Source organism: Oxyura jamaicensis, chromosome 4 (assembly GCF_011077185.1).
Source record: "Oxyura jamaicensis isolate SHBP4307 breed ruddy duck chromosome 4, BPBGC_Ojam_1.0, whole genome shotgun sequence".
Lineage (NCBI taxonomy): Eukaryota > Metazoa > Chordata > Aves > Anseriformes > Anatidae > Oxyura > Oxyura jamaicensis.
In genome coordinates this window covers 10,780,089-10,806,957 of record NC_048896.1, presented here as the reverse complement: position 1 = coordinate 10,806,957, position 26,869 = coordinate 10,780,089, and the positions used below count along the sequence as shown (strand labels likewise).

General features: G+C 36.2%; 1 long non-coding RNA gene across 1 annotated transcript in view; it reads left to right on the top strand.

The window, feature by feature from the left end:
* Positions 1–20,209, top strand: part of LOC118166768 — a 50,813-nt gene extending 30,604 nt beyond the window's left edge. Inside the window, exon 3 of the long non-coding RNA XR_004750722.1 lies at positions 20,108–20,209. This is a non-coding gene — a long non-coding RNA (uncharacterized LOC118166768). The remainder of the gene's footprint in view (positions 1–20,107) is intronic.
* Positions 20,210–26,869: the final 6,660 nt, after the last annotated feature.

Genomic DNA, 26,869 nt, shown 5'->3' with positions numbered 1-26,869 from the left:
AAAAAAAAGTTACATACATCTTTCTCTTATGTAATAAATGGGAAAACTTAAGTTAACTTAAGAAAACTTAAAGTAACCTTGCACTGCTTTCAAAATCAGATAATATTCATGTCTTTTACTACAGAAATACTTTACTTTCTCATGTCAACACACAATATTAAAATAATATTTTGTTTACTGTGATTTTTTTTTGGAAAAAAATATTTGAAATTCACTTATTTTTGTCATTTTCTGGTATACATACCAAAAAATAATTTGCTTATTTTAAGGAAGATATATGGTGGGGAGAGAAAATGAAAATGAATTTTTAAAACAATGAAAATTCCTCAGCCTTTTTTAAAGTTATGCCTTTGTGTGTGAGAGGTCTTCTTGTACTAAAAACCTATTTTCATGCATGGTTTTAATAAATTCTTCACTACCCAGTTTTCATCTCCCTGTTACAAGTGGTTGTTAGTTTTGTTTGACTGTTCAGCTTCTCTGTTAACACTAGAGTAGAAAAGAGAACTAAATCAAAACACCTTTATATGTTAGAATGGGTTGAAAGGAAAAGGTGTGGGTCTAAGCTTTTGGGTCTCTTTTGAGGGTTCCAGCATTGTTTGGGAAGCCTGATTATATTACACGTCTTAGCTGCTCGCCAGGTTCCAACAGTAGTAGCAGTAGAACGTCTATGTACATTTCCAATGTGGAATGCTGTAGGAAATCTTCGATGTCTGAAAGATTAAGGTAATAATTACAGATCTCTTAAGGGTAAGATCTGTTTTCACCATCTGATTTCATCAGTGAAGGTTTTGAAATGTAGACTATCAGAAAATTCTTCCACTGTGTCAGATTTGTCTGAACTTCAGGACTAGGAAGGGTTTTCCCTCTCATGCACCTCCACAGAGAGCACACTTGACCTTAAGTTTTATTACTTAAGGAAAACAGGTCGAAAACAAAATCTTGGGAAGTGATCAAGATGAGGAATTTCCGTTTTCCAAACAGCTAAAGGTGCTTCTGTTATCAGGTAGTCATTTTGAGATGTTGGGAGAAAATGGAAAATATTGGGAGTCTGTTAAATGCATACCTGGTTATTGGGTATGGTACTGGTTTGGGACATGGAGACAGACTATGTTTCCTGTTTTGCTACATGACTGCTGACAAACCACATCCCTTCCTCATGTCAATGCCTTACTTTGCCTGTCCTGCATAGCCCGTAGGCTCTTCATGACAGTCTTTCTCTTATTGTTTGTGCAGCACCCATCACAATAGGTTTTAGATTTTGTTAGAAAGATCTTTAGAAAAACAAATGACAACAAACAAGCCCATTGTAATGCTACTAATAAGAAGAAATAACATGAAATACATCACTCCCTGGGACTACAATAAGAGATTCCTACAAATTCAGTACATATACATGTCCTTTGCAAATTGTCAGAATACAAATGTTTTTTTCCTGCACTCTCTGACCTATTTTCTAATCTGCTTTTGCTTTCAGAAAAGACATAATAACTGTCTTATTTTTATGCACCTTTCTGACCTTGCTTCATCTGTGCTATTCCTTTTGTCCTCAACAATCAGCTTTAGTTCGAGCCCTTCAAAGAGGAGACCTGTCCTGTATGTGTTGCTTTTTCATCCCAGGCTGTCTATGGGTTAGTGTGTATGTCTTCATCACCTTGTCCACTAGAACAATTAATTACTCTTTTTTTTTTTTTTTTTTTTTTTTTTTGTCAGTTGACAGCGGAAGTATCAGTGTCAGTGTTCATAGGATTGATATCCTTTAATGTCTCCCTTAATTTTCACTATAGCTGTTAATTGTGACCAGACTACTCAGCTTTTTGTACTAAGACCATTTACTATGATGAACACCTCATTATCTCCTGGCACTGTCCTAAGCATTGCGTGTCAGTTACCTCTAAAATTTAATTCATGATTGAGGAATGACAATAAAATGCCTAGGACATCTGTGGGTGAAAATGCCCTGAGATGATTCCTAAAATGTTTATCATTGGTAAGAGTTGGACTGCCTTAGTGCAAAGGGAGGCGGATGCACCTTTGGGTGCTGGTATTCCTATCTACATTTCAACTTCTGGAGAAAGACTGAGTTTTTCCCAGCTTTCTGATCCACAGTTTTTCTTAATTTTTATTTATTTATAGAAGTTTACTAAGGATGTAGCAATTGTTTGCTTGTGTGTGAAGCAAGACAGAAAAGATTCTAGCTTGATTTTTCTTATGAAAGTTAGACTCCCAAGGTACTCCATACATGCTGGCTGCACATCACTTCCCATGGGACTGTTTAATGAAAACAAGCAAAAAACCAGGAATGATGCCCCAGCATGATCTCAGTGTGAAATAATGAAGAGACCTGGTGTTAAGCTAATACTTGTGCCAATCAGATCTGCAGAAGGGATGTTTTAAAACAATTTTAGTGTAGGTGTCATAATTGCTAAAGCATTCTCAGCTATCACTCATCTTTTGAAATCATGGCCTTATTCCTCCAGAAACTATATATGAATTTGTCTTTGGTCAAATATTCAAATGTTACCTCCAAACTGGTGGAGCACAATCCTATTTCAGACCTGAAGAATTTTATACATCTTGGCTCATAATCCTGTATCCTGTATTGCTCATATGTGGTAGCCTTGTTTGAGCTGTATCAGCTAAGAGATAAGGAGTATTTGAATGTGTAAATACAGGTGTTAGCTGTTGCAGGTTAAAACACTGGAGAGCAATCAAGAGGAGATTCCCCGCTTTTCACAGGAGAGTTGAGAAAATTGAAGAAACGTCACCAAAGTGATCTAATGCCTGCCTCATCAGATGTGATGCCATGTATTTCACTTAGGTGAGGCACATTACTGCAGGGGACACTTGAAATTATTCCTTTAGGAGCAAAAATTTAAGGGGGTTGGTGCTGTTCAGTCCTTATCAGCCCTGTCACTGCCCATGCTATCTTCAAGTGGAAAGTTAATGGAACTAATGCATAATCCATGAAACCTTTGTACATCATTTCAGAAAATGAGGCCATCAAAAAGTTCATGCTAAGTAGACTGCTCCATTCAACAACAAAGTCATATAAAGCACCAACTATTCATTCAATATAGACACTTAAGACAGGGGGCAAAAGTGCTACAGAAAAGCATGTTTTGCTACAAGCAGCTATAGCCACATTTTTCATTTCATCTTTCACCCAAACCTTTATCATCAGTGTGAGTACTATTCAACTGTTATAGGAGATTGGTTCTTCCCTGATAATGTTTTTTCAGCCTCTTCGCTGATGTCAAGAACACTAAGCTGCTATATCTCTCTATTGCACCTTGAAGGAGGTGAAAGACAATAAAGGCTTGAAGTCAGCCTCTTCCGGAGAAAAAGAAGGGAAAAAAAAAAGCACATTTAAAGAATCTTTTGTTTTAAAATGGACTGTGCTGTTTTAGTCACTGTAGATGCTTCAACTTAACTTTCAATTTATTTACAGTAAAATTTCTACTTATCTTTCCTGCACTAGATCAAGTGAAGTGAAGATCTTACAAAGGGCTAAGTGACTTGAGGTTTCGGGGAGTTTTGCTTCTACGTTGGAAGTAGTTATCAACAGTACGAAAAAAAAAAAAAAAAAAAAAAAAAAAAAACAGTGGAATGAAAAGCCATTATCTGAAATGTCATGATGCGCATCTAATATCTTAGGTGCTCAGAGCATGTTTGGCTCTGAGAAACAGTGTTCCTACCCTTTTGCCTGCAAGCAACCCATAAAATTGACAGGTTGGTCATTTGAAGTGTTCTGTTCAGTGACAGCCCCTTCCCATTGCTCCATTTTTCAACTGGCAGCCCTTCCTGATCATTTCATGGTAGAGAGAAAGGGAAGATGTACAGGCACTCACTCTCAAGATTTACAAAAGACTTAGACAACATCAATCGCTCTCCTGAATTAGCTATCACCTTCTTTGGTTTTGCCCTGAATCATTCACATTTTCTTAAAATGGTTCAACAGATGTGAAAGGCAACCTATCTCAAAAGCAGAAGTCAAGACTCAACTGCCTAGAAAAGGAGTCATCGAAGCAGTTGGATGGATCATCTTTGAAAAACTATTTTTCCTATTACTTTTTAAAAATAATAATAATGATGATGATGAGTGGAGTGAAATTTGGTGCAATCCTTAAGCTGTCTTTCCCAAACGTATTACCTCAGCTCTGGCCCTAGGTCAGTAGTGCTTGAAAGATCCTCACTTGTTAGAATCTGCGGTGCACCCGGTATATATATATATATAAAAGCTGGTGTTCCCAGTTCAGTTCTTAATGGACAGGTGTTCGCAGCACAAAACCCTCCATAACAATTGGCCCTAATTAGCACCTTTATCAGCAGCCTCCCCAGAGAGGCCAGAGAATGAACAGGCTCGGAAACTGAGCCGCCAGCCCGGCTCATCGCTAGAGGTGAGCCCTGCAGGTCAAGGTTGAGGGGTGGTGTGAGGCAGCTCTGCTGCTGCTGCCTGGGTCTCGCTGCTCCCTGAATAGAGGACTTCAGTCTCAGGACTGTCAATCTGGCACCTTTCAAAAGCCTTAAATTCACTTAATTAACAGACAGGAAAAAATAGCCTTCCCTAGAAACTCTTGCATCAAATGGCACTTATGTTACCTTATATTCTGAGCACCTAACCCTATTAGCATTGCATTGTGTGGTTCTGTTGGAGTGCCTTTATGTACGCACCAATCTTAACATACACACTAACATATACTGGGAGATTTAGCAGCGTTTTAAATTAAACTGACATTATCAAGTAGAATTTATGGTTTATTTTTTGGTTTCGGTTCTCTGTTACACCCTAATATACTATACTAATTACACAGAAGAGTACTTTTTTCCATATTACCATTCTTCTTTCCATAGAAGTAAAAGACTTTTGCATGTCATGCTGTCCCTGATTATTTTTTCCTTTTTCTTCCTTATTTTTACTGTTCTTGTCATAAGGCAATATTTTGCATTGTTATGTTCTCATAATTTGTCAGTTTATTGTATGCTAACTCTACAACAGCCAAAAAATCTATACCTAGCTTACTTTTGAGAGGTACAGGACATGCTGATTTGTACAGTAATGTAATATAGAGGTGGAAATATCTATTTTTGACCATATCCTGAGTGTGACTGTTCATAGTTGCATCATTCTTAGGGATACCGCAGAGTTAGCTTCATGGCCTGAGGGAGTCTGCACTTCACAAAAGTATTATATCTGCATTCTGTAGACAAATTGAGTTTTCCTGGTACAAAACTCTGACTTCTCCTTCTTGATGTTGTTCTAAGTTCCTGTATTTATTCCAGTAGATAAAGAAAGCATTTACCAAATGATAGTTTAGGCTTCAGGTAGGATAGATGATTATGCTCTAAACTAGCTGTGAGCTAACCAAGCTGTACTTAGCATTTTTTCATCTTAGAACATCCTTTCACATCTCCATTTTATTTCATTTTTAAAGCTCTCTCTGGATGATCAAGGTCATTATAGTAAAGGGGCACGCCCCCCCCCCCAAAAAAAAAAAAAAAAAAAAAAAAAAACTAATGAGGTCTTTCTCAGCTGTCCGTGACCTTTATTGTGTAACTTCTTTATTCTGTCTTTTTCTCTAGATGAAAATTGGAAAAAGACATACTCAGCTCTGAAAGTTTTAGGTGAAAGCTATTCTGAGTATACAAAGTAATTTTGTGAGGCTGTGTAATCTTTATAGCAATCTTTCAATGAGGTAAGTTTTACTGTGTATCTATGTAACTTGTTTTGTTTTATTATTATTATTATTTTCCTTCTCTAGTGTCTCTTTTTGTAGGTTATATTGCACTGGAAGGTCTGTGGAGCAGAAACTCTTGCGATTTGTACAGCCAGCCATGATAAAGCCTAGGGTCAGCTGGACCTCAGTGTTATACAATCTGAATTCATCTAGTAGAATGACCTGGTATTCCAGATAAAATGCAAAAGACTAGTTACCCATCTTTCTTTGTGTAAGGAATCCAAACAGGCTGTTCGCAGGTGTATTGTATGAAAAACACACATGCTCTTCAGAACTATGGCAGCTGAAGGAGGTTTTCCTTCAAGAAAGGCAGGTTATCTCCCAGATATTTGTGATAGTTTATCTTAAAGATAATGGAGTAATACTTTTTTAGTGAAACTGCTTGCTGCTACAGAGAAAAAGCAAACAATTTTTTATACTACTGCTTTTGATCTCTCAAAAATTATGAGTAGATACTTGGGACTTGTAACCAGATTTTTTTAAACACATGAAGCAGGTTTGAATTGCTCATTCAAATTAGAGCATAGTTTTCAATCAGAAACAATAGTGAATTAAGGAAATGCAATCTAAATAGGAAAGAGAAGATGAAACATGTAAGACAGCCAACAGACCTGAACGAGAACTCTTAAAATTGGTTTTCATCTAATATTTCCTGTATTTTGTGTTTCTGATACAATGTGTCATGTTCTAATCCATCACAGACAAAGCAGCTGACACCTACTGGCTAAAATCAATGTATTAGCACTAATACCCTACACTCATCTGATGTATTAGTACGTAATTTTTTGCATGTCTGCAAACAATTGAACAATTATCTATATTAGTAAGGTTATAGCTGATGTTCTGAGAGGACGTGTCAAATAACAGTAGTTCACTTTAGTTGCCTGCATTGCACCCACAAGTCCAGCGTATATTTCTGACCAAACTGCTGTCTCAGGAGCAGCTTGCTTAACCTGGCGATAAATGAATGAAATGTGGCTGTGCCAGAGGCTGGATGTTGGTGCTCCCCGACGCCTTTTTCCCAAGACTTGTTGTTTATAATACTTAATGTACATCAGATATCTTCAGGTAGAAAACAAAATAATGTACACTCATTTTACTGTGAAATAAACCTAGATATGCCAGCATTGATCCTCAGTGGATCAATGTGGATCCTCAGTTGATCTCTGGAACTGATCCAGCCTTACTCCTGATCTTATTCTCCTTAATGACCAATCTTCACTTTTTTTTTCCCCTCAGAAAATCTTTTATTAACCTATGTATTAATTTGGTGTAAAAGTTCACTTATTTGTAAGCAATGAGGAATAGCATCAAAGTATAGGAATATACTGTGTCTGTTACAACCCACTTCCTTCTCTGGGATTTTAGCACTGGAGAGGCTACAATACTCAGAACAGAATTGTTTGAATGATGTTGTAAAATATTAGTTAGTAAATTCTAGTGACTCGTTCCTGAGTTGATGAATGAATGACTCCCAGTTTTGGTTAGTATTTCAGTAAAAGGGTATCTGGAGTTCTTTCTGAAATTTGGCTTGGCTGCCCCTTTATGTGCCACTTTTCTAGCTGATTATGTCAGCAATATGTCTTTTGTCACCAGGCTGGGTGACAGCACCATTTACATTTGCAAGAGAACGATCAATGAACTCTGAGCAGCATGTGACAGTTTTTCCAGAACTCCCCATCGCTGGCACATTTTCAGGGAGGCAGCCAGTCTACCTGTCTTCCCCAGCAGTGGCCAGAAGCATGCATGCCCCACAGCAAGGAGAGATTTCCTGCTGAGCCCCAGCCCTTGTTCCCTCCAGGCACAGCAGGATTCCTCTGTTAAGGTCACAGGCAGGACTCCTCTGGGAAGTGTAGCTCTCTCTCTTCTAAGATCAGTCTTTCTGCAACAAGCCCTTTACCTCAATTGCACAGACTTTTCCGCTCATCCCTCACTGTTTCTATTATTTATTATCTACATTGTGTTCAAATGGGGCATGGTCCAAATTTCTATTGTGCTGTTCCCCTTGTTTCTGTTCTTCATTCTGGTTCCTTAACCTTTCACAGTTCTCTGCTTTCTCCTCTCTTCAGTTTATCCTAGTGAACGATGGCACTCGGAGTTAAGGAAATAAAATAAGGCAGTAAACTGAAACATCACCACTATAACTGTAAACCATAATGACTCCAAAACAGAATGAAGACGTGATGTAATATCACAAAAAATCTCAAAATATGTAATGAGGCATAGAATGTGAAAAGCATTGTCATGAACTGTATGAAGGGAAGCTGGGAAGTTAATGAACACAACAAACTAAACACAATAGGGATAAAATGTAGTGTTCTTTACCAGTATCTGAACCAAAAGTATATTGACAAGAAAACTGGAGAATTATCTGATGGTATACATCAGCTATTAGCTATGTATCTGAGAAAAAAAAAAAAAAAAAAAAAAAAAAAAAAAAAAAAAGTCATGTATGTACTGCAACTCCATTGGAGCTAGGTATTATGTATCTTTTGTTTTAGGCTATTTTCTAAATTGTGTTCCTATGATACTAATTGAAAGCAATCTGGACTCAATACCATCAATCATTTTAAGCACTTTAATTTTGGTTAATAGTTTTCTTTGTTCATTTTTAACTTAATTTGTGCTTGATATAATTCTGAGATTCTAAAAGGGAGATAATTGAACAATAATGCACAGATAACTCATTTATTCCTATATATGAAATTCTTATGACTGGCATCAGTTTAGTGAATCGATCCCTTGTACAAAACTGAGTATTGTGAGAAAATGTTCTTCCAGCTATAAGCATATGTCTGAGCATTGCAGAGCTTGAGAGCTAATCTTAGCCTCACCAATTACTTGGTAAAATCCAAGCTCATTATAAATGGTTAACTCAGCTGCATGAGGGAGGGCATAGTTTTATACCTAAAGGAACTATGCCAGGTTATCTATACCAAAAGCTGGCTGATTCCTCCATCTGTTAGCTTCCCTTACTGTCAAAGACAGGCTACCTGATGAGAGGCATTGTTGCTCCCCTCGTTTCAGTATTGTAACTTTCAGTAAGTTGGGAATAAACTCGATAGCACAGGACATGTGCATATTAAATCATATCTGTATACTGCAACTGACAGAAAAAGATGTTCTGATTTATCTCCAGTAGAAGGATTAGCAGAATTCAACAGACTTGCATGTTGCTTTCAAATGCAGTTCTCTCTTTCTTTATAGGAGAGCAGTAAGTGAATGCCGTAACTTCATTTTACAACTCTGGAAATTATTAGAACTTTTCTTTAAAGCAGGGAAGTCTAAGAGTGACCAATAAAAGATTTTGGAAAGGGTCTGATCAGCTGAAATTGCATACAACTTTCGTACTGTAGAAACCCAAGAAATGAGATTTTGTGCCTGCTGTGGGCTTCTCTAGGGCTGAAATTGGATGCATTCTTCGATTAAACAGGCCCCAGAAGAAGAAAATATGCACACAATTCTGATAAACAGCTTATCTTTAAGTTAGATTTATGAATCTGAATCCACAACTGAAAACAAGGCAGTGCTGTGGGTCTGAAGATGAATATTTAACACAAAGTCAGAAATAGGTTACTGAAAATAAGAGATTGTTGAAGTTATGATGAACATGTTCAAATTGCAAAATATCAGCAAGTCTTCTCTGCTGCAAACTGATCTAAAGCAGCTTTCCTGTTTCCCCAGCAACCTTGAGCAATGCTAGCTTGTTTCTTTGGAAGTAAATTAAATGTGACTTTCAAGTAGTTCATTATTTCAGTAGCCACAATGCCTTTCGGAAGTAAGGACATTCGATAAATCATGTTAGGATTTGCAGCACTTCTGAAGGGAGGCAGATAAAGGTTTTTGCAAAAAGAGTTTTCAAATCTAGTAATTTTTTTTTTTTTTAGAAATTACAAAAATTATGTTTCTATTGGTACAGGGGAAATAAAGAATAAAACGTATTTTGTATGCGTAAAGAAGGCTAAATATTGTTTGGTATTGCACTAAAAGCGAGCATGTCCTGATTCACGTGCATACAGCTGGTGAAGACTGGTATGCAGCCCCTAAACACAGCTCCACTTGACCTGGGTCGTTGGAACTTCTGCAAAAATGCTTTAACAGATGCAATGTTAAGCCCAGGTTGTGCACTGTTGGTATACTGATAAATCCTCAGCATCTTCCTTGCCCCAACATGTATATGTATCTCTGAACCACAGCATCATACTAGTCTGAATATCTCCATGATGCACAAAAATGGGTGTAAGATTTCTGTACTTGTGGTTCGCTCCTGTTGGCAGTGCTAGAAGAAAGATGCTTATAAACTGTAAAGCATGCAGATGGAGCAACTACGGCCCATTCAGTTCTCTGCAACAGGCAGGTTCTCTCACGGTAACTTTCAGATGCAAAGGCAGGGGTCTCTCAGTTTGATAAGTATGCATTTTTATCTGGGCTTCAGGTTTACACTGTGCAAATAGATTGCTTTGCCTGTCCGCTTGAAGTTCCTCATCAATTTCCACCAATCTCTAAATGCTGAAAAGTCAAACCAATGCATCTTTCAGTTAATTTCAGAATTTTCTGTGATTGAAGTTGTTTTGGTTTAGGTCTGGTATGAGTTCAACAGAACTAACTTCAGGTCATCAGTTCAGATTTAGCTTTAGATTGGGAAAAAAAATCAAAGATTCAAATCGTTTTTTTTGGTTTCATTGGTTTGTCTTTGCATTGTTTTTTGGGGAAGCCAGTAGAATCATCAGGGGAGAACAGTCACAACCCTCAGCTTTGGAGCCTCTTTTTGGTAGGATATGTTGCAGTTAGAAATTAAACAGGTTTTAATTGGTTTTGTTTTTGTCTTCAGCAATGTCTGTGCTTTGTCTTGGTTGTGCATGTTCAGAGCTAAGATAACAGGTGAAAGTAACTCTCATTCTGACATGGTAGGGAAGGTGTTCATGTTGCTATATGCCCTTGACTAGTAAAAGTCAGTCATAGAAATGCCGATGGAAGCAGGTCCTCTCTCCAAATTACACTGTCAGGGAGACGGCAGTAGAGCTGCCCTCCTCCCTTCCTCCCTCCCTTACCCTCAGCACAGAAACCCCAAGTCTAGCAGTGTCCCCGAGTGTGAATATTTTTCCTAGTGTTCTTATAAGTGATTGCTTGTGGCATCTTATAGTCTTATCTCAGCTTGTGCAGCCCCTCATGAATATTCGGTACATATGGAAGAGTTTCCTATATCATTGCCCATTAACAAGGAGGATAATCACTCATTCAGTTATCAAGAAGTCAGAGAAGGCCTTTCCTTGAGCCCCTAGTGCAAAGAATCCTGGGAGATCAAAGGAGGTTAAATGTGGCTGACATTAGGATCATTACTTTTTTTCTATGTAATTACTGTATTATAATAAAGTTGATCTAAGATAAGGAAAAGGGATATTAAAGTCTTTTAGGGCTAAAAGACCATATTAGTGACTCTTTGCCTTTTTTTCCCATCATGGGACAAAATGCATATTGCAGTTGATACATATAAATGAGCATTTTTTTTCACTGGAAGCACGGTAAGGTCGTAAGTGTACATATAAATGATATCTTATTACAGAATCGCTTTTAAGGGAAGTTAATCCCATGTAAATGCAAAAGGTGAGTAGAAGGTGTAGTGATGCCTCGTTAGTAAAAACAACAACACTGATAGATTCATATTATTAGGTAGATTCTTCACAGCAAACAGCTAGATTCTTATTATTTACATTGCATCTTTCCTACGTTTCTACGCCGTTCAATTTTGACATTCAGGACTGAACTACATCTCCCATCAAGCAATGCAGTCTCCTCCCTAACTAATGGAAGGATGCAGGACAACAACCGTAGAGGATTATTTTTTTTTTCCCCATTTCATCTTTTATTGTACACTGGAATTTACTTCACAAACTCTTTTGAGCTTGGCAATGTATTTTCTGTACTCCTCCCTCTTTTATAGATTTTTGCAGTGCATTGGGCAGCTACATGCGAACATCTGTTAAACTAGGTGAGCTGGTCAGGGAAACAAAATGTGTGCAGCTAAATAATTCTGCTTTAAATAATGATGATGGGTTGGTGTGCATCATAGGAAAATATGTACTAGAAAGTATGATGTGATAATAGATCAGAGGCATTTACATACTATGAGATCTTCAGTAGCTCTTCCACGTGAATTTTAGTTGGCCAAATATGTGTTTTACAATTCAGTAAAACTGAACAGTTTTACTGAATGATAAACTCCTCTTGCTAAAATACTCAGAGACATCTGGCCTGTCTGAAAACTTTAGATACCCTTATTCCTACAGTTTTATACTTCACATTACATAGTAACCTCTGGAATACAGTAAAATAAATAGTTGTCAGTAACAGCTTTACAATGTATTGTAATTACAATCCATTTAATCGTTTCCATTCACCATTTCTGTAGTAGCAATTACTGTATTGCTGAGGTATGTTTTATTTTTGCTTGAAACTTTTATTTAAGTCATCTAAACTATCCTATACCTTTATTGTTGTTTTGTTTTGTTTTAAAATTCCTTTTTACTTTTGATGGGGACCTTTTTTTCTCTGACTTTTCAACCTGCAAGCTGAGGAATATAGAGAGCACTGGATATACTCCTGGCCTGTAGCAGGCACTAACTTTCTGGACAGCTCTACTTTTTAAAGTCCTAAGTCAGTGGGGCTGTACTCATGCAAGTATTCCATGAAAGCAAGACAATCTGATGGAGTGGTCTTCTTCAAATTCTACTTTTGAAATGTTAAAAGTTAAGAAACATAATTAAACTGCAACTGCATTAACATTTATATAAAATATAAACCAAGTGCTTATCCTGATTCACCAAACAAATTACAGTTTGAACATTATAAAAAAAAAACCACCCAGCTACTTATCAACGGCACCATTTGAAATTATTGCTAGTACTACAACTCTAAATGCATAAGATGCCTTAAATACAAACCCTGAACATTTACATACTGATTTCATGAGCAAAGCAAAAGGTATTTGCCAGTAACAGTACAGGACTCAGCATTTTTATTGTCTGAATAATCCTGGCTCGCTCTGATATGAAAATTCAATTATTTTAGAACTGGTCGTCTCATTAAATTTTGACAAGGAGCACAAGCTCAGTACCAGCTCTAGCTCTGAGACGCTGTGGGTGCCTGACAGCTCTACGGTGAATTTTAAAATGTAGTATTTTTGCAGGACAAGATTATCTGACAATTTTATATTAAAAAAAGAAAAAATTAATCAAATACATTGTAACATCCAACACTGGTAACTTGGCCTTTCTGTAGATATTTTTATGAAAAATTATTGAAAAAAAAAAAAAGACTCCACTGTTTATTGCATCTTTTCCCCAAAGTCCACCTCCACATCTTAATGCTCCATAACTGTGCTAGAAAAAAATGTGCCTCTATGTAAGTGGCAGTATTTAGCCCCTTATTGTTAGCATTTCCTAACTTTCCTCAACTAAAATGTATTTGTAATTGTTTTTATAAATATGATTTCCAAAATAGAAGTATAAAGTATTTATAGGTATAAATAATTATACAGTCTTTTTGTGCAGAGTCTTTGATGCCATGCTTAGATCATTCTCTTGAGCTGTAGTGAATCTGTGTTCTAGTTCTTATGGAAATAATTTTTAATTAGTTTGCAAAGTAGAAGAGGTCCAATAAGGAAGACAAAAGGATGCTGTCTCAGACCATCTAGAAGCATGGTGCGTATGGTACTCAGCTGCTGTGCAACAGGCTAGGAAAACAAGGATGTGAACCAGGTCTCAGATAGCATCGGTAAGCGCCCTAATACCAGTGCTGCTTTTGCTGCAGGCTTCAAAGTTCTTGAGTGGTTTATTTTTTCTTGCTGTTGTTTGCTCTCTAGGTTTTTTAGGGGGTTGAGGTAGGCATTTATTATTTGTTCTACCTCAGTCTAGAATGTGAAATCTGGGAAAATACTGAAACACTTTGTAGAATGAAAAAGTTATTCCCCCATCCAACTCTAAGAGTTTCCTTCTTTCATATAGGTCTGTGCCATTTCAAGTAACTTATTTTAGCTGTTGCATACTTCATAAGCAATTAATGTACAAGAAATAATTTGCCTCAAGTTTGAAAAAGACTGCATAGCAAACATTGATTTATTAGCTTATTCATAACCATTTATTTAATATTACTGTAAGATATCAACTGGATTTTCAGTCTGTGATTTCTTGTAGTTACTGTTACTCCACCAAGGAGACAAAAAATGTTGGTCTGTGCATTACGTTACGTCTAACAGTTATTCTGAATGCAGTAAACCAAAGTCTTTATACTTTTTACTACTAATTTAAGATTGTGGCATTAGGGGAATAAATTATTAGATAGTATTTCAAGGGCAACACAAGCATCCCACTTAAGATCTAACCAGGATGTCTTGGAAACAGACAAAATGTAATGTCATGCGTGGACTAGCAAAAGACAATTTCCTCTAAACCTGTAAAAATCTGAGCGACAGAGGGCATCCTCACTCTGATGATCTCTAGTGGGAAATTATTCAAGAGTATGGGGAATAGCAGACATATTGGACTGTCCCGTCTATTAGTTAGGGTCAGGGACATTTGAAATACAAGCTTCTTAGAGAGAGAAAAAAAAAAAAAAAAAAAAAAAAAAAAAATCAGACTGCTTTTCGCTATATTTAATTAACTTCTGTGAAGGTCACACATATCTCTATCTCTGAAATGCATAGTGTGTCACTCATTTAAAAAAATCTGGATATTTTGCATTATCTTGCCATTATGGTCCAACTTTTTTTATCCCAAATTTCACAGTGGTGATCAAATTGAAGAGATGACAAGCTCCCTGTCCTTACAAGCTAAGCATTTTGTGTGTTATACTCAGATATACTGTGTGTGATATAAGATGAGACTTCATAATAGGATTCAATGCAGTTGAGTGCTAAATTATAGCAGGCTTATATCACAGAAAATTATAACAATGAGAGAAGAATTCAAATCAGGGCTTTAGTAAGAGAGGAAAATTAAGACTTTGCAATTAAAGTGGTAACCTAAAACTTTAAAATAATTTAAACAGTTACTGAATACATGTAATGTTCTATGCTTATCTGGAAGCAGGATTGGCAGTTGTTTGAAAGGATCCAAATGAAATGTGGACAAGGTGTATGTTATATCCTCAGAACACAGATCTGTCATTTTCTTCATTGTTCATGAATACATTGGTATTGAATATCTCTTTCCCACAAATTCACAGGCTCCATGCAAGACTAGAGAGAAAACCAGTGTAATGTTATCGTTAAATTGATGTTGCATACAACTTTATGATAGTCCTGACAACTGCAGCTTGTGAATTTGCCAAGAGCAACCCAGTAAGTTATTTTCAGAGATGAACACTGAACTATGAAGTAAAATAATCCTTCCCTTCAGAAGGATAAAACTGCAATTTTCTTGTAGACATAATTTACAGAATTATTACTGACAATTTTAGAATTCCAGTGTGAAACACTGGGGGTTTGAGACACAGAATTTCTTATTCTTTTAAGAACAGACAAATTTTAGACAGTGTATCTATAACATCTATGCAATAACACAGGAGGAATCTGACCTGGAAAACAAGTGGTGGTTTCCATTCCTTATTCAAATATTCTGCCTTTTGCGAAAGCTGAGGTGTGCTGTGATTCATCACTTTGGTTAAGACAGGAAAAGAGCCCAGGTTCATATTCTGATTTCTTCTCACATACCTTTGGAGTGCAGCACGTAGTGCATTTAGAACTCAGTTTCCATATGAGCGATATTTCAAAAAATAGTTCTTGCCCCAGCCAGTTAGTGTTTCGTGCCCTGGAGAAATGCAGACATTTATGTAATTGTTTAGATCACAAATCTCCATAAAAAGGAATAATTTTAAGTGACAAGAAGGAAGAAAGGCATGTAATAATATAAATTATATATTGACATGTTGTGTTTAGGTTTCTTGCTAGAAGTTGTTATAGTAATGTCATAGGAACAAGGGGAAAGGCAATAGTGCTCAATACACATCATATTCCTAGTGGCAATCCTGGAGGCTTCTCGCAAGCACATGAACATCTCCGCTGACATCAGTGAGATAAGTTAATTGAAATCAATGGAACTAGAAAGCTTAAATTAATTTATACGTACCTTTGTGTGACTTAGACTTGAAAGCCAGTTGTAAAGCAAAACATACTGTGCTTGTGTTTGGTTTCTTTCTGATGTAAAAAAAAAATGCATTTGTTTTCTTTTTTAACTTAGAAAATACTTCTCATGGTAGTCTAGACACCTTGCAGGATTTGATAGTTTCGAATGTGTTAGCTTTACAAAGATCAGTGCAATTTTATCTGTTCTGGGTTCTTAGTTTTAAAATTCTAACATGCAAGAATCTAGCAGGTGAGTTTATGAGACACTTCCAGCTGTAGAGATGTAAGGCCCTATAGGTGTAATTCCCACTCAGTGCTTCTGTTGGCTTTCTGTGCTTGACAAAGTGATTTGACCACTTCTATTCACAGCTTCTGTGTGCAAACCTTCTAGTTTATACAACGTTCATACAATGGACTTTGAACTACAGTGGCTTAAATTGAATACATGTCAGGATAGGCAATTTGTCAAATACAGCTAAAACAGGGAATGTCTTCTAGGACTGTCACCTTTGAATGTGACTCATAAATTGAAGGGTTGTGTCCATTGGACTTTGCAGGAGAGCAAAGTATTCATCAGCTGGTCCTTGCCTTTAGGGGAAGCATTTTAAGAGGATCATAGCTGATGGTCCTTTAAAAACTTACTCAAGCCTACTCTTCCCTGCTGCCTGGCATTCTGCTCAGAATCATCAGTTGATCAGTCCTTGTATTAGTCACACTCAGTGGCAAATAAGATGGCTCTGGAAGAGTTTTGCTGCAGGAACAGCCCATATTTGTAAGCAACCCGAATTCAAGCTGAATTCAGACTGACAAAGAGGACGATGTGCAGGCTTGGTGCCCAGTTGGACCCACCTTGGCTTTCAGACTTTTCCTGGAACAAGCAGCTCAGATATAATATAGACAGAGCAAGCAATGTCCTTTCTTCAAGGAAGTCTAAGTATCCTAGGTAATGTCTAGATTGTAGCAGTAAACCTTGTAAGATTAGATGAAAACAAAAGAGAAAGATGAACTGTAAAGTGCAGTTACCTTTCACAGTCTAAATGTAAGACTAGAGTTTGTGTATAGTGCAACAGGTTTTAACAAAAATCCCTGCTAAATTACTCTACCAACATACATCATTAACTGCTCGGTTTGGCTTGAAATAATCTGACAATGTTGTCCATTAAAAAATGGACAGAGACAGGCTGAAAACAGCATGGATGAAGCAGAACACAATGAAATCCAAAGCAGAACCGGAGACAAGCATACATGTGAGCCACAGAGTAAAAAGTAAAGTAAAAAGTTTTTCTGGAATATCTACATTACCCAGAAATTAAATCATTTAAACTCATGTGTCCTTTAGCAGCTGCTAAGCATAGTGTTCTGCACAGGATATTCCAGACATGTCTTTAGGAAAGAACACATCTGCTTGTAGTCTTTCAGATTTCAGAGTTATAGGGGCTATAACAGGGAATTTTACCCTAAAGCACCAAAACCTTAGACAAACACAATACAAACAGCTGATTGAATAAACCATGATCCCCAATGTCTCTAAAGTTTTGTAAAATTATTCAAGGACTGTAATAGACATAGAGGTATGATCTCCTTTAATTGAGGAAATAGAGGAGTAGGAGATAATATAAATATATATATGTATATGTTTTTCAGATTTTAAAAAAATATTTCAGATGAATCCTTTTTCTGATGTAATGATTGAAATGTATAATCTCCTCAGCCTGGGCAGACGAGTCTCTAACAATTAATGGGAGGATCTTTCAGTGATTTTGCAAATTCCTTAATTTACATTAGCGAATGGTGTTTGTGAACCATGGAAGCATATGTCTCAGTGCCAGTATTTTAAACTGTACCTAGACTTTAATAGATGAAAAAAAATATGGTTTGTATTTTGTTCTTCCTGTAAAAGGAGTGGAATTTCAGCATGGTAAAGATAAGTTAATTGCCATTTACAGGGCAATTAAAAATGAGAATCACATATATATTGTCCATTTTTAATGTTTTTTCCTTTCTGAACCCAGACTCCAGGCCAGCCTCCTATCCAAGTTTTCCTTCATGCCTTATTGTCTATTCTGTTCAGCTATTTAAAAAATGTTGAATATCAACAATGGCTTTCAGTAGTGTATTGTCAACTTTTGTATGAAGCAATCTTGGTTGAATGAGAAGATCCCAGAGCTTATAGTTCTATCTACTGTGCTGCACTGGGTTTCTGCTTGAATGTGTGAGACTGATAACAGGACAAATTTCTACCTTCGTTATTACATTTCAGCTACATAATTCATTTGCCAAAATCTTTTAGGAAATATCTTTATAGCATATTGCACGAGACATCAGGTAAGTGCTTGTAATGTAAAAATAAGTAAAGATCCAGCAACTGCCTTGTCAGATTTGTTAATTGTAGATCTGCTTCTGCTAGGTTGTTTTGCGGACTTTTACAGTTTTGTGGATAGCTGCATGCCCTGAGACATCTCTAGCAGAACATCTTTGCTCACATAAAGAAAATCATACTGGATCTGCATTGCTTTTAATGTCAAAAAGCAATATTTGGAAATATTTGTGAAAAATTGTAGCAAATATGTGCACAGTTTATGAATTTTCAAGTAACAGATGTGTTATTGTTTATGTACAAGCTTGTTTCTATCTGGACTTATAGTACTAAAAGCTTTTTAAACATTTTTTAAAAAACTCCTTGTCTTCACAGTCCAATATAATTTTATTATGCGTATGGGGCAATTGTAATTTAGCTTATATAAACTCAGTCACCCATGTATCTTTGAATGGAAGCTAATATTCTCTATGCCATTTTCAGGAAATCTAAGGATTCCACAAAACTATTCAGTTTATTCATGCATTTCAGTTAACAGGTGGAAAAACAGGTAAAACACAAGCAGCTGTTTTTCCTTTTATTCTCCATCTAATTTGTTGACAATTTAACTTTGAAAAGAATTAAGAGAAATCATTTCTCTAAACGATGTGATTACTATAATGATGTAAAGGGATGGTACTGTATATAGTACTTGATCCTGTTGGGTAACTGAAACAAAATTTCCATTGCAGCCAATATTTTGGCTAGATTAGGAGAGCAGGATCTGGCCCACCACCTTGTATAACAAATTAATTAATGCCTTAACCTTGCAGCACCTTTAATATTCCTTACTTAAAATACTTAGGTTTGTTTTTTTTTTCTTCATGGTCAGAGAAAAAGGTAGGCATTTACAAAGGCAACAGATAAAAGGAAGAACTCAAAAGTATTGATTCTAACTTGTGATTTGAGAAGCAGTGTTCATGAACCAAAGATACTACTGAGTATGGAAAAAGATCGTACATACCAGAATGGGTACTGTACTAATACTGGCATTAGGCACCAAACGAATAAAACTGAGATGTGGGATACCCTTCTGGATAGAATATCTATGTATTCTAACAAAGTTCTATCTAACAGGGTTGTGTTTGATGCAATATTATCAGTTTCACATTAATTCATCTGCTTGCTTCTTTGTCCCAAATCCTGGACTCTCTTCAGTGCCTCTGTCAGCTTTGTCTGTGTCCTGTCTGCAGACAAACAATGGCCTTTAAATACCTTTAATATACGTGTGGGTGTACGTGCTTAAGATTGCAGCCTCTTTGGTAGACATGGTAGACATGTAATGCTTATTGAGAGGTATTTACACAATTATATTCCTGTCAAATACATTCAAGATCTCTGTGTTTCAGATCTCAAAAACATCTGAAAAGGCAATTTAAGTGGAAATTAAAACTTTGGGAATAAAAAAATGTCATTTTTATACCCGTACTCTGATACTGGGGTGATGACGGAGTTTTTTTGAATGGTGTACTAATAAGAAAAATGTTCTTTCTACATTTCTCATTGGTACCTAGTATGTTTATAGTTTTAATAGTTTGGAAACATTACAGAGATGCTAATCTGTACCATTGTTATACTAGTTACTATAACAGTACCTATCAAAGGAAGAGAATTTAATGAAAAACTTCATTAAAATAGTATACTTCTACCTGGAGGGGTTACAGATTTCTGTACAGACAGCATTACACAGATGGCACAAGCAAGTAGGTAGCGTAATATGTAGGACTATTTTACATCATAATTTAGGAATAAATGTAATCCAGAATTTGCAGAGGAAAAGAATGAAATTTTAAACTCCATTTTTGTCTTTTGAATGACTTGAACAAAGCTTTCTTTAAAAAACAAACAAAACAACAATTCCATTTAATTTTAAAAATTGACTTTCTTTTATTTCAGTCTTCATCTTTAACGAAAGGAGATTCAAGACTGAGAAAGACTAAGAGAAATGTTTAATGAACATCTTGAGAAAGACATGAAAGCAGCATTAAACAGAAAGGTACAGTGCCCGGTACAACTGTCGCGTTTTTCATACACAATATACAAAACATTCTGCCTTTGTACAGGTGTTCAACTGACAATTCAATTGCTATATTTATTGTAAAGCTATCTTTTTGAAATTAATTAAGAAATGGACTAGTTATTGAGTCAATATCTTAGCATTTCCTTAGCGCTTTGAAACTATTCACATATCTGTTGTAAAATATGGGCATTCATCAGGTGCCATAATAATGATGACTGCAGTCAGAAAAAAAGTTATAGTTGTGATGAAATTTTGGTTCTTTGAACAATTATTCCTAAGTACCTGGCCTTAAAGGAGTGGAAAGTTGAATTATTGATGTTGAAAGTTGAGTTACTGATGTTGAAATAATAATCTCTTCAATGGTCTTCTGATTTTAGTGGACACTAGAATTGATAAAAATTTATCAAGATGGTAAGATAGTTGTTCCTTTGTTGGTTCAGCTTTACTCTGTATGATACAAATTAGAAGAGGTTTCTAGTCTGATATTTTATCTTTTTAGATCTCTTTACTTGTATAGTGACAAGTATGTTCCCTTTCAAAACTAAGAAGTCCTCAGTGTGGAAAGTGAAGTTTAGGAGGCATGTGAGTTTTAATTATAAATTTTAATTATCCTGTTCTTTTTATCTGGTACCCTACATGTCACCAGTGTTAGTTGTCCAGGCTATATATTGGAACATTGTTCTTATTTAGACAGTGTCCCTAACTAGAAATGATGTTGTTTAAACTATCTTTGTAACTCTTGGTGATTGCTGGTCTTAAAGAAGTTGGTTCTTCACTGCAGGCATGAGACTGCCTCTGATTGATGATGTATTTCTATAATAATTCTGCTGAAGTATCCCTTACAGACATTACGAAGTCCTCCTTACAATTAAGAAGCAAATGGTGATGTTCCTTTGCATTTTATAAGAGGAAAGGCTGAAGTGTGAAGGTTTGCCTGTCTGAGATAGCCCACCAGCTTGGCAAATCAAAGAGAAGAGCTCAGGTCTCTCTTACTATTGGAGATGGGTGTTCAGAAGCAAGACACAGAGTCCCTCTCTGTAATGCCGTATAGACTATGTTCCCAGTCATGGCAGAGAAAGGAAGAGGCTCTTTTCCTCAAAATGCCATCACAGCCTTAGTCCATGCACAAATTTACCATATATATTTCTTGCCTTCCCAGTACTAATTTTTCAGATAATCTCAGATATTGTTTTCTGTAAGAGCTTCATTTAGATAAGGGATGGCATTTCATTCTAAAAGATCAGGAAAGCACTTTTCCACTTGATCTGCGACCAGCTATGCATTATCTACATATATATAACATAACCATGTAGTTGTCAGGACCTCCTGAATGCAATGGAATCATTAGCTTGTTTATACAGTTATTTTTTCCTCATATAAGGGAACAGGAGAAGGGTTTGCAACTTTGGGGGGCATGTGTTAGACATGTAAAACGAGGCTTTTAGGTGTGCATCTTCTGTATGTTGTAGAAGTCCTTCTACTTGATAAGACGAAGAATCTTCACCAAAATTTGCAAAGAATGTCAGCAAGGCTAAAAGGTTAGGATCTGCCATCTGACATGCTGTGATATTTTATACAAGTTGAGAACTTGAGTCCCAAACTTTCTATTTCTTATTCTTCTGCCTTCTGTATGTTTTTAAATAAATCCATCACACCGTGTGTTTTTATCCCCCCAAGGTGTGGCTAGCAGGACAACCTGCTCACCATATTGTCCTTCCAATGTGGCTGGTCAAGGTCACTATTTTGCTCTTCTGACACGTTATCAATTATCCTGCCAACAGACTGATACTGGACCTGTAGTTTTCTTATAAAATAAAAAACTGAGTTTAATTAAACCATCAGTATCTTAGACCTAATTATTTCAGACAGTATTTAATTAATGTTTCATGGATACCTAATGTAATTAGGGTTCCTTTAATAAGACCTTCTATGACATTAAAATATATGACCTTTATCTTTCTTATCAACCATAGCCTGACAACTCAGATTTGTCATTTTCACTAAAAGGTATAGTTTGATTAAATAGAACAGAACATAAAATTAATCCACCAAATTATACTTGTTTGTTTCTTCTTTTTTCTTCTTAAAGACTAATAACTTAAGTCTTTTAATTACCAGTGTCAGTACAATTGTTCATGCAAGCATTTTACATTTGTTTTTTTTTTCAGACTGTTTCTTTTGTATATCAAGTTTTATGACAAAAGTAGATAACAACCAGACTTTATTAATCATGGTGAAGGGTTCAATCTTTTAGATATGAAAACTAAGGAGCTATTCTTTACAGTAACAATGACTAGTAATTGTTTAAGGCAGTTCTGCAAAGGACTGAATTTTTGCTGGTCACAAACTTCCCCAAAATAAACCCGTAGTTTGAATTTGAACGAATGTAATTGAAATTAGTAGTCTGGTGCAAAAGTTACATGTTTGCTTTTAGGACCTACAGGTTCTCTTTTCATTACTTTTGTTACATTTTGGTGTAGATCCAGTGAAAAAGCATTTGTGATACACAAAATTTTGATGATATTCTCTTTCTCAATGCTTCCTTGGAAAAACACTCATCTGATCTTGTTTCCTCACTCCCCAAAGAGCTTTTATATCTCACCTTCAAAATCAGAGTGGCTCCAATGACTTCACTAATGTTTAAGTTCCACACATTGAATTACAACTTTTTAATATGTGTAAAACTTAGCACAAACCTCAAGATTTTTCTTACTATCATAACTAGGCACAGTTACAGATCTATTAAATATATGTCTCTAAAAATTACCTAGAGCCTTGCTGTTTACTGTAGGGCTGTGGATCTGTAGCAGAGCCTCCAAACATGTGGAAATATATGATATCCAAGAAAAAAATTGGAGCCGTCATAGGAGAAACAGTGTCTGAAAAAGTGGTCATAGCTGCTGCTTTTCATAGATTACAAAAATTTTTGCATATAGTCAGTGTTGTTCTTCCCTTTGAAATTTAAACAGTTACATTCAGTTACGTCCCCTGACTTTATATACTAAATAAAATTATCATGTTAATTTAATAAAATGCAATCAGTACCTATATGTTTTTTGGTGACTGTAGACTGTGATAAGTGTTGCTAGTACAGCCACTAACTAGTACTCACTGTATTCAATTGAGATTTTAAATGTAATAAAGTCAGTGACCAAGATTCACCCCACTTGTGTAAGTTCCCAGGATGTGAAGAGGATGTGAAGGGGTTAAGCCCAGGAAATGTATTACTACCCAAGCAGGCAGCTGCAGAATTCCACTCCCATTGCTGTAGTGAGTCTATGTTGAGCAAAACCTCCCACTAAACAGGGTCTTGGGGATAGGAAAACAGAAAAAATCTCTCCCCTAGCCCTTTCTGATTCACCCGTCTCATTCAACCTTTTGTATTTGATGTTGTCCTCTGATCAGCTGATGACCTGATGATTCTCTCCTTGCAATTACTTCTTGATATTTTACATCACGTCTTTATATTCACCACACAGTTAGATTTCTCCATTTTCTTCATTAACATGATGAAAATTGAATCACAATGAGCCTCTGTCTGAATAGAAAACACCTAATCTATCCAGAGATATTCAAGAGAAATATGATTAATATAGAAAAATCTACTGGATAAAAAAATCTTGATCCAATCATGTAAAAGTAAATTGATCTCATTACATAGATTACTGAAAACTGGTCACCTTGGCTACATTAGAGCCTTTAAAAGCAAACACAAATCAGTGAATCATTTTAATCAAATTTAATTTAGATTATACACTTTCACATAAAATCTAATTTAGTTGGAATTACTCGGTCATGACTTGTCTGCTCCCCACAGGACAAGGTTAAAGAGATTACATTTGGGTTCATGTCAGCAGCATCTGCTAGTTAGCCCTCTGAATGCTGATTTAATGAGAGAGGTTATGCTTAGTCTCTTGGAAAGACTTCTGGTTTAGGCAGGTGCTTGAGAGATGTTATTAATTTAGTGTGATACAAGGAGTGATGTTATCGTACTTGGAAAAGTCTTGTATCATTATTCTCATGTGTATAAAATACCCTGGCATTTTTGTTTACATCTGTTTGGCAGCTTTTAGAGGGGTTTCCCCTAATCTGTCTTTAATGTACTGCTTCAGAGAGACATAAGATTCCTGTTAAAGAAATAAAGCTTTTTTAATATGAACAGTTATCTCAGGACTTGTCTACAAGAGGCAGCAAGTGAACATTAAGTTGCAAAGTCAATTTACAGAGAACTAAAAGGTACCGTCCTATACGCGAACAAACCCTTTCTCTCTCTCAACTGTGCAGTATCTACTCCTACAATCAGATCATTCACAGGAGCACCTTTCATGATAGCTTTATTGCTCTATAAACAGACCTTTTCTTTCTATATATTTAGCCTTTGCAGAGTCAGGTTATATCCTCATGTGGTAAGTACCACTATGTGAGTTTCTAACTTGAAATTAATAGGATGTGTTGCAGAGTTAGGTACTCATTGACAAATAAGTAAATACAATTAAGGGAGTAAAGTCTTTGCTGTTGAATGTAGTGAGTGCAAGCTCCATTCTGATGGAGCAGCTACTCTGCAGCAAAAGCAGAGGTGGTAGTCATTAATTCTACTTCATCAGCCCTGCTGCAGAAAATAAAAAGGCCAAAATGACTGTGTAAACTTGCTCAATACCTCACTCCAAACCAGAAAATGTACTGTGGCATGGTGAATCACCATGAGTTGCCAAAGATCTGTCTGTGATTGTCCAGACTGAAGTCAGTGCAGAGGTACAAAACACCATGAGTTTAAGCTCAGGTACCTGCTGCTGCTCTGACCTAACTGCTGGATGTGCAGAAATCAGAGGGAAAGCTGCTAACTTCATAAATTCTTCCTGGAAAGAATTTCCGCAAAGAAAGGCCAGGCTGATGATCTTCGGACATGTGTAACCTTAACTGATTCCCTAACCCAGCAGGCAAACAGTGGACTTAAATGGCCTTAACTGTCCTAAAGCACCTCCCTACATATCCAGGATACTTTCATGCTAAAATAGTTTTCTCCCACATGTAGAAAAGATGAGATAGGAATTCATTCGGGGGAAATCAGCACCATTTCACTGAAATCAATAGAGTTGCATCAATTTTAGATGTACTGCATGTTTTCTGCTGTTTTTTTTTTAAGCACTGTTTATGGTTCTTCAGAAGAAAAAAAGTACTGGCACTATTAATCCCCGAAGTTCTGATAAAGAATTTTGAATAACAATTGAAATTCATTACAAAATTTCACTATTTCAATGCATAATTTCCCTGGTGGAGGGGCTTAAAACTCTTTCTATAATTACCATAACAGCATAAGGGTCGAGCCATTAAAATAATCTCTAGCAATTCTGTGTGATTCAAGTTATTTATGAAGAATGCTGCAGACACAATGTTCCTTGCTACACGGTCTGTTTTCTGTATGTCTCTCTACCCTTTCTCTTCCCCTATGTATAAATGGTTAATTCTTATATATGTACTAGAAGGATCTATATCTCTAGAATTTATAAATCCACCCCGAAGAAATAGCATTTATATCTGAAATCCATAATCATATCAAAGAAAACTGGGTAAAATTGAGAAAATGGGGACATACCTTATTATGATTACCTTCTATTCGAGCATATTTTTCTTATTAGCAGTGCAGACAAAAGGTAGCCCTCCTATTTTATTTTAAATGAGCCTGATAGAAGTATCTCATCCACTTCATTTTCATATAAAATCACACTGTGGCGCCTGATCTTCCTGCCTTCACTCTGGCAAAATACCTACTGTGGTCCTTAGAAACATCCATGTAAAGATTACAGGGCTGGGATCTGCTATTTACACTTTTGCCCTGGCTAACCACTGTTGTTCACCGTGTTGCATGTGGCATTCCCAAATCATCTTTTAGAGAGAGAAACATGGAGATGATGTGCTGAACTTGGTCAGCCTTTGCTAAGAACAAATAGAAGTGCACCAGGACTTATTTAGAAATGGCATGGTTCTGTAGGAGTTGTGACAAGTTAAACAGGCAGGTTAAGCTTGTGTGAGTGTAAACTATTTTCCAAATTGATTATAATGTTGAAATACTAAACACGTTTTGAATACAAATTGCTTACTTAAGTTTACAGAAGTTTTACATTCACAAAATATAGAAGAGGAGGTATTAAGGTTTTCTGTTAGTGTCCTACAGATATTAACAAATCCTTAGCCAGTGGAAATCAGTGAAGCACCAGCAAGGACAACAGAACCGCGCTGCTTCACATCGCTCACAGTATGGCCAGACACAAATGATAATCAGAATTACTTGTTCTGATGAAGTCACGCAATTCTGAATTTGGGAAATGTTCACAAATATGCCACACAAACTTTGTTAGCTAACACAGCTATATAGCTCACATTGTTGTCCTGATTATTTGTATTGAAACAAATTCCAAATTTAGTTATGTATGTGTAATACTGAGATAAATGTACATCATTTACAGCATGTCCCTGCTGCCCTGAAATGTGCTCCTGTTCTCAGAGTTCAACCAAGAGAAATTCAAAGACAAAGTGGAAATAAAGTGAAATGTACTCAAATGGCGCAATATTTTATTCTAAATTAAATATCTTACGCATTGATAATAGCTTTTGACACATCCTAAGAGATAAATTTCAGT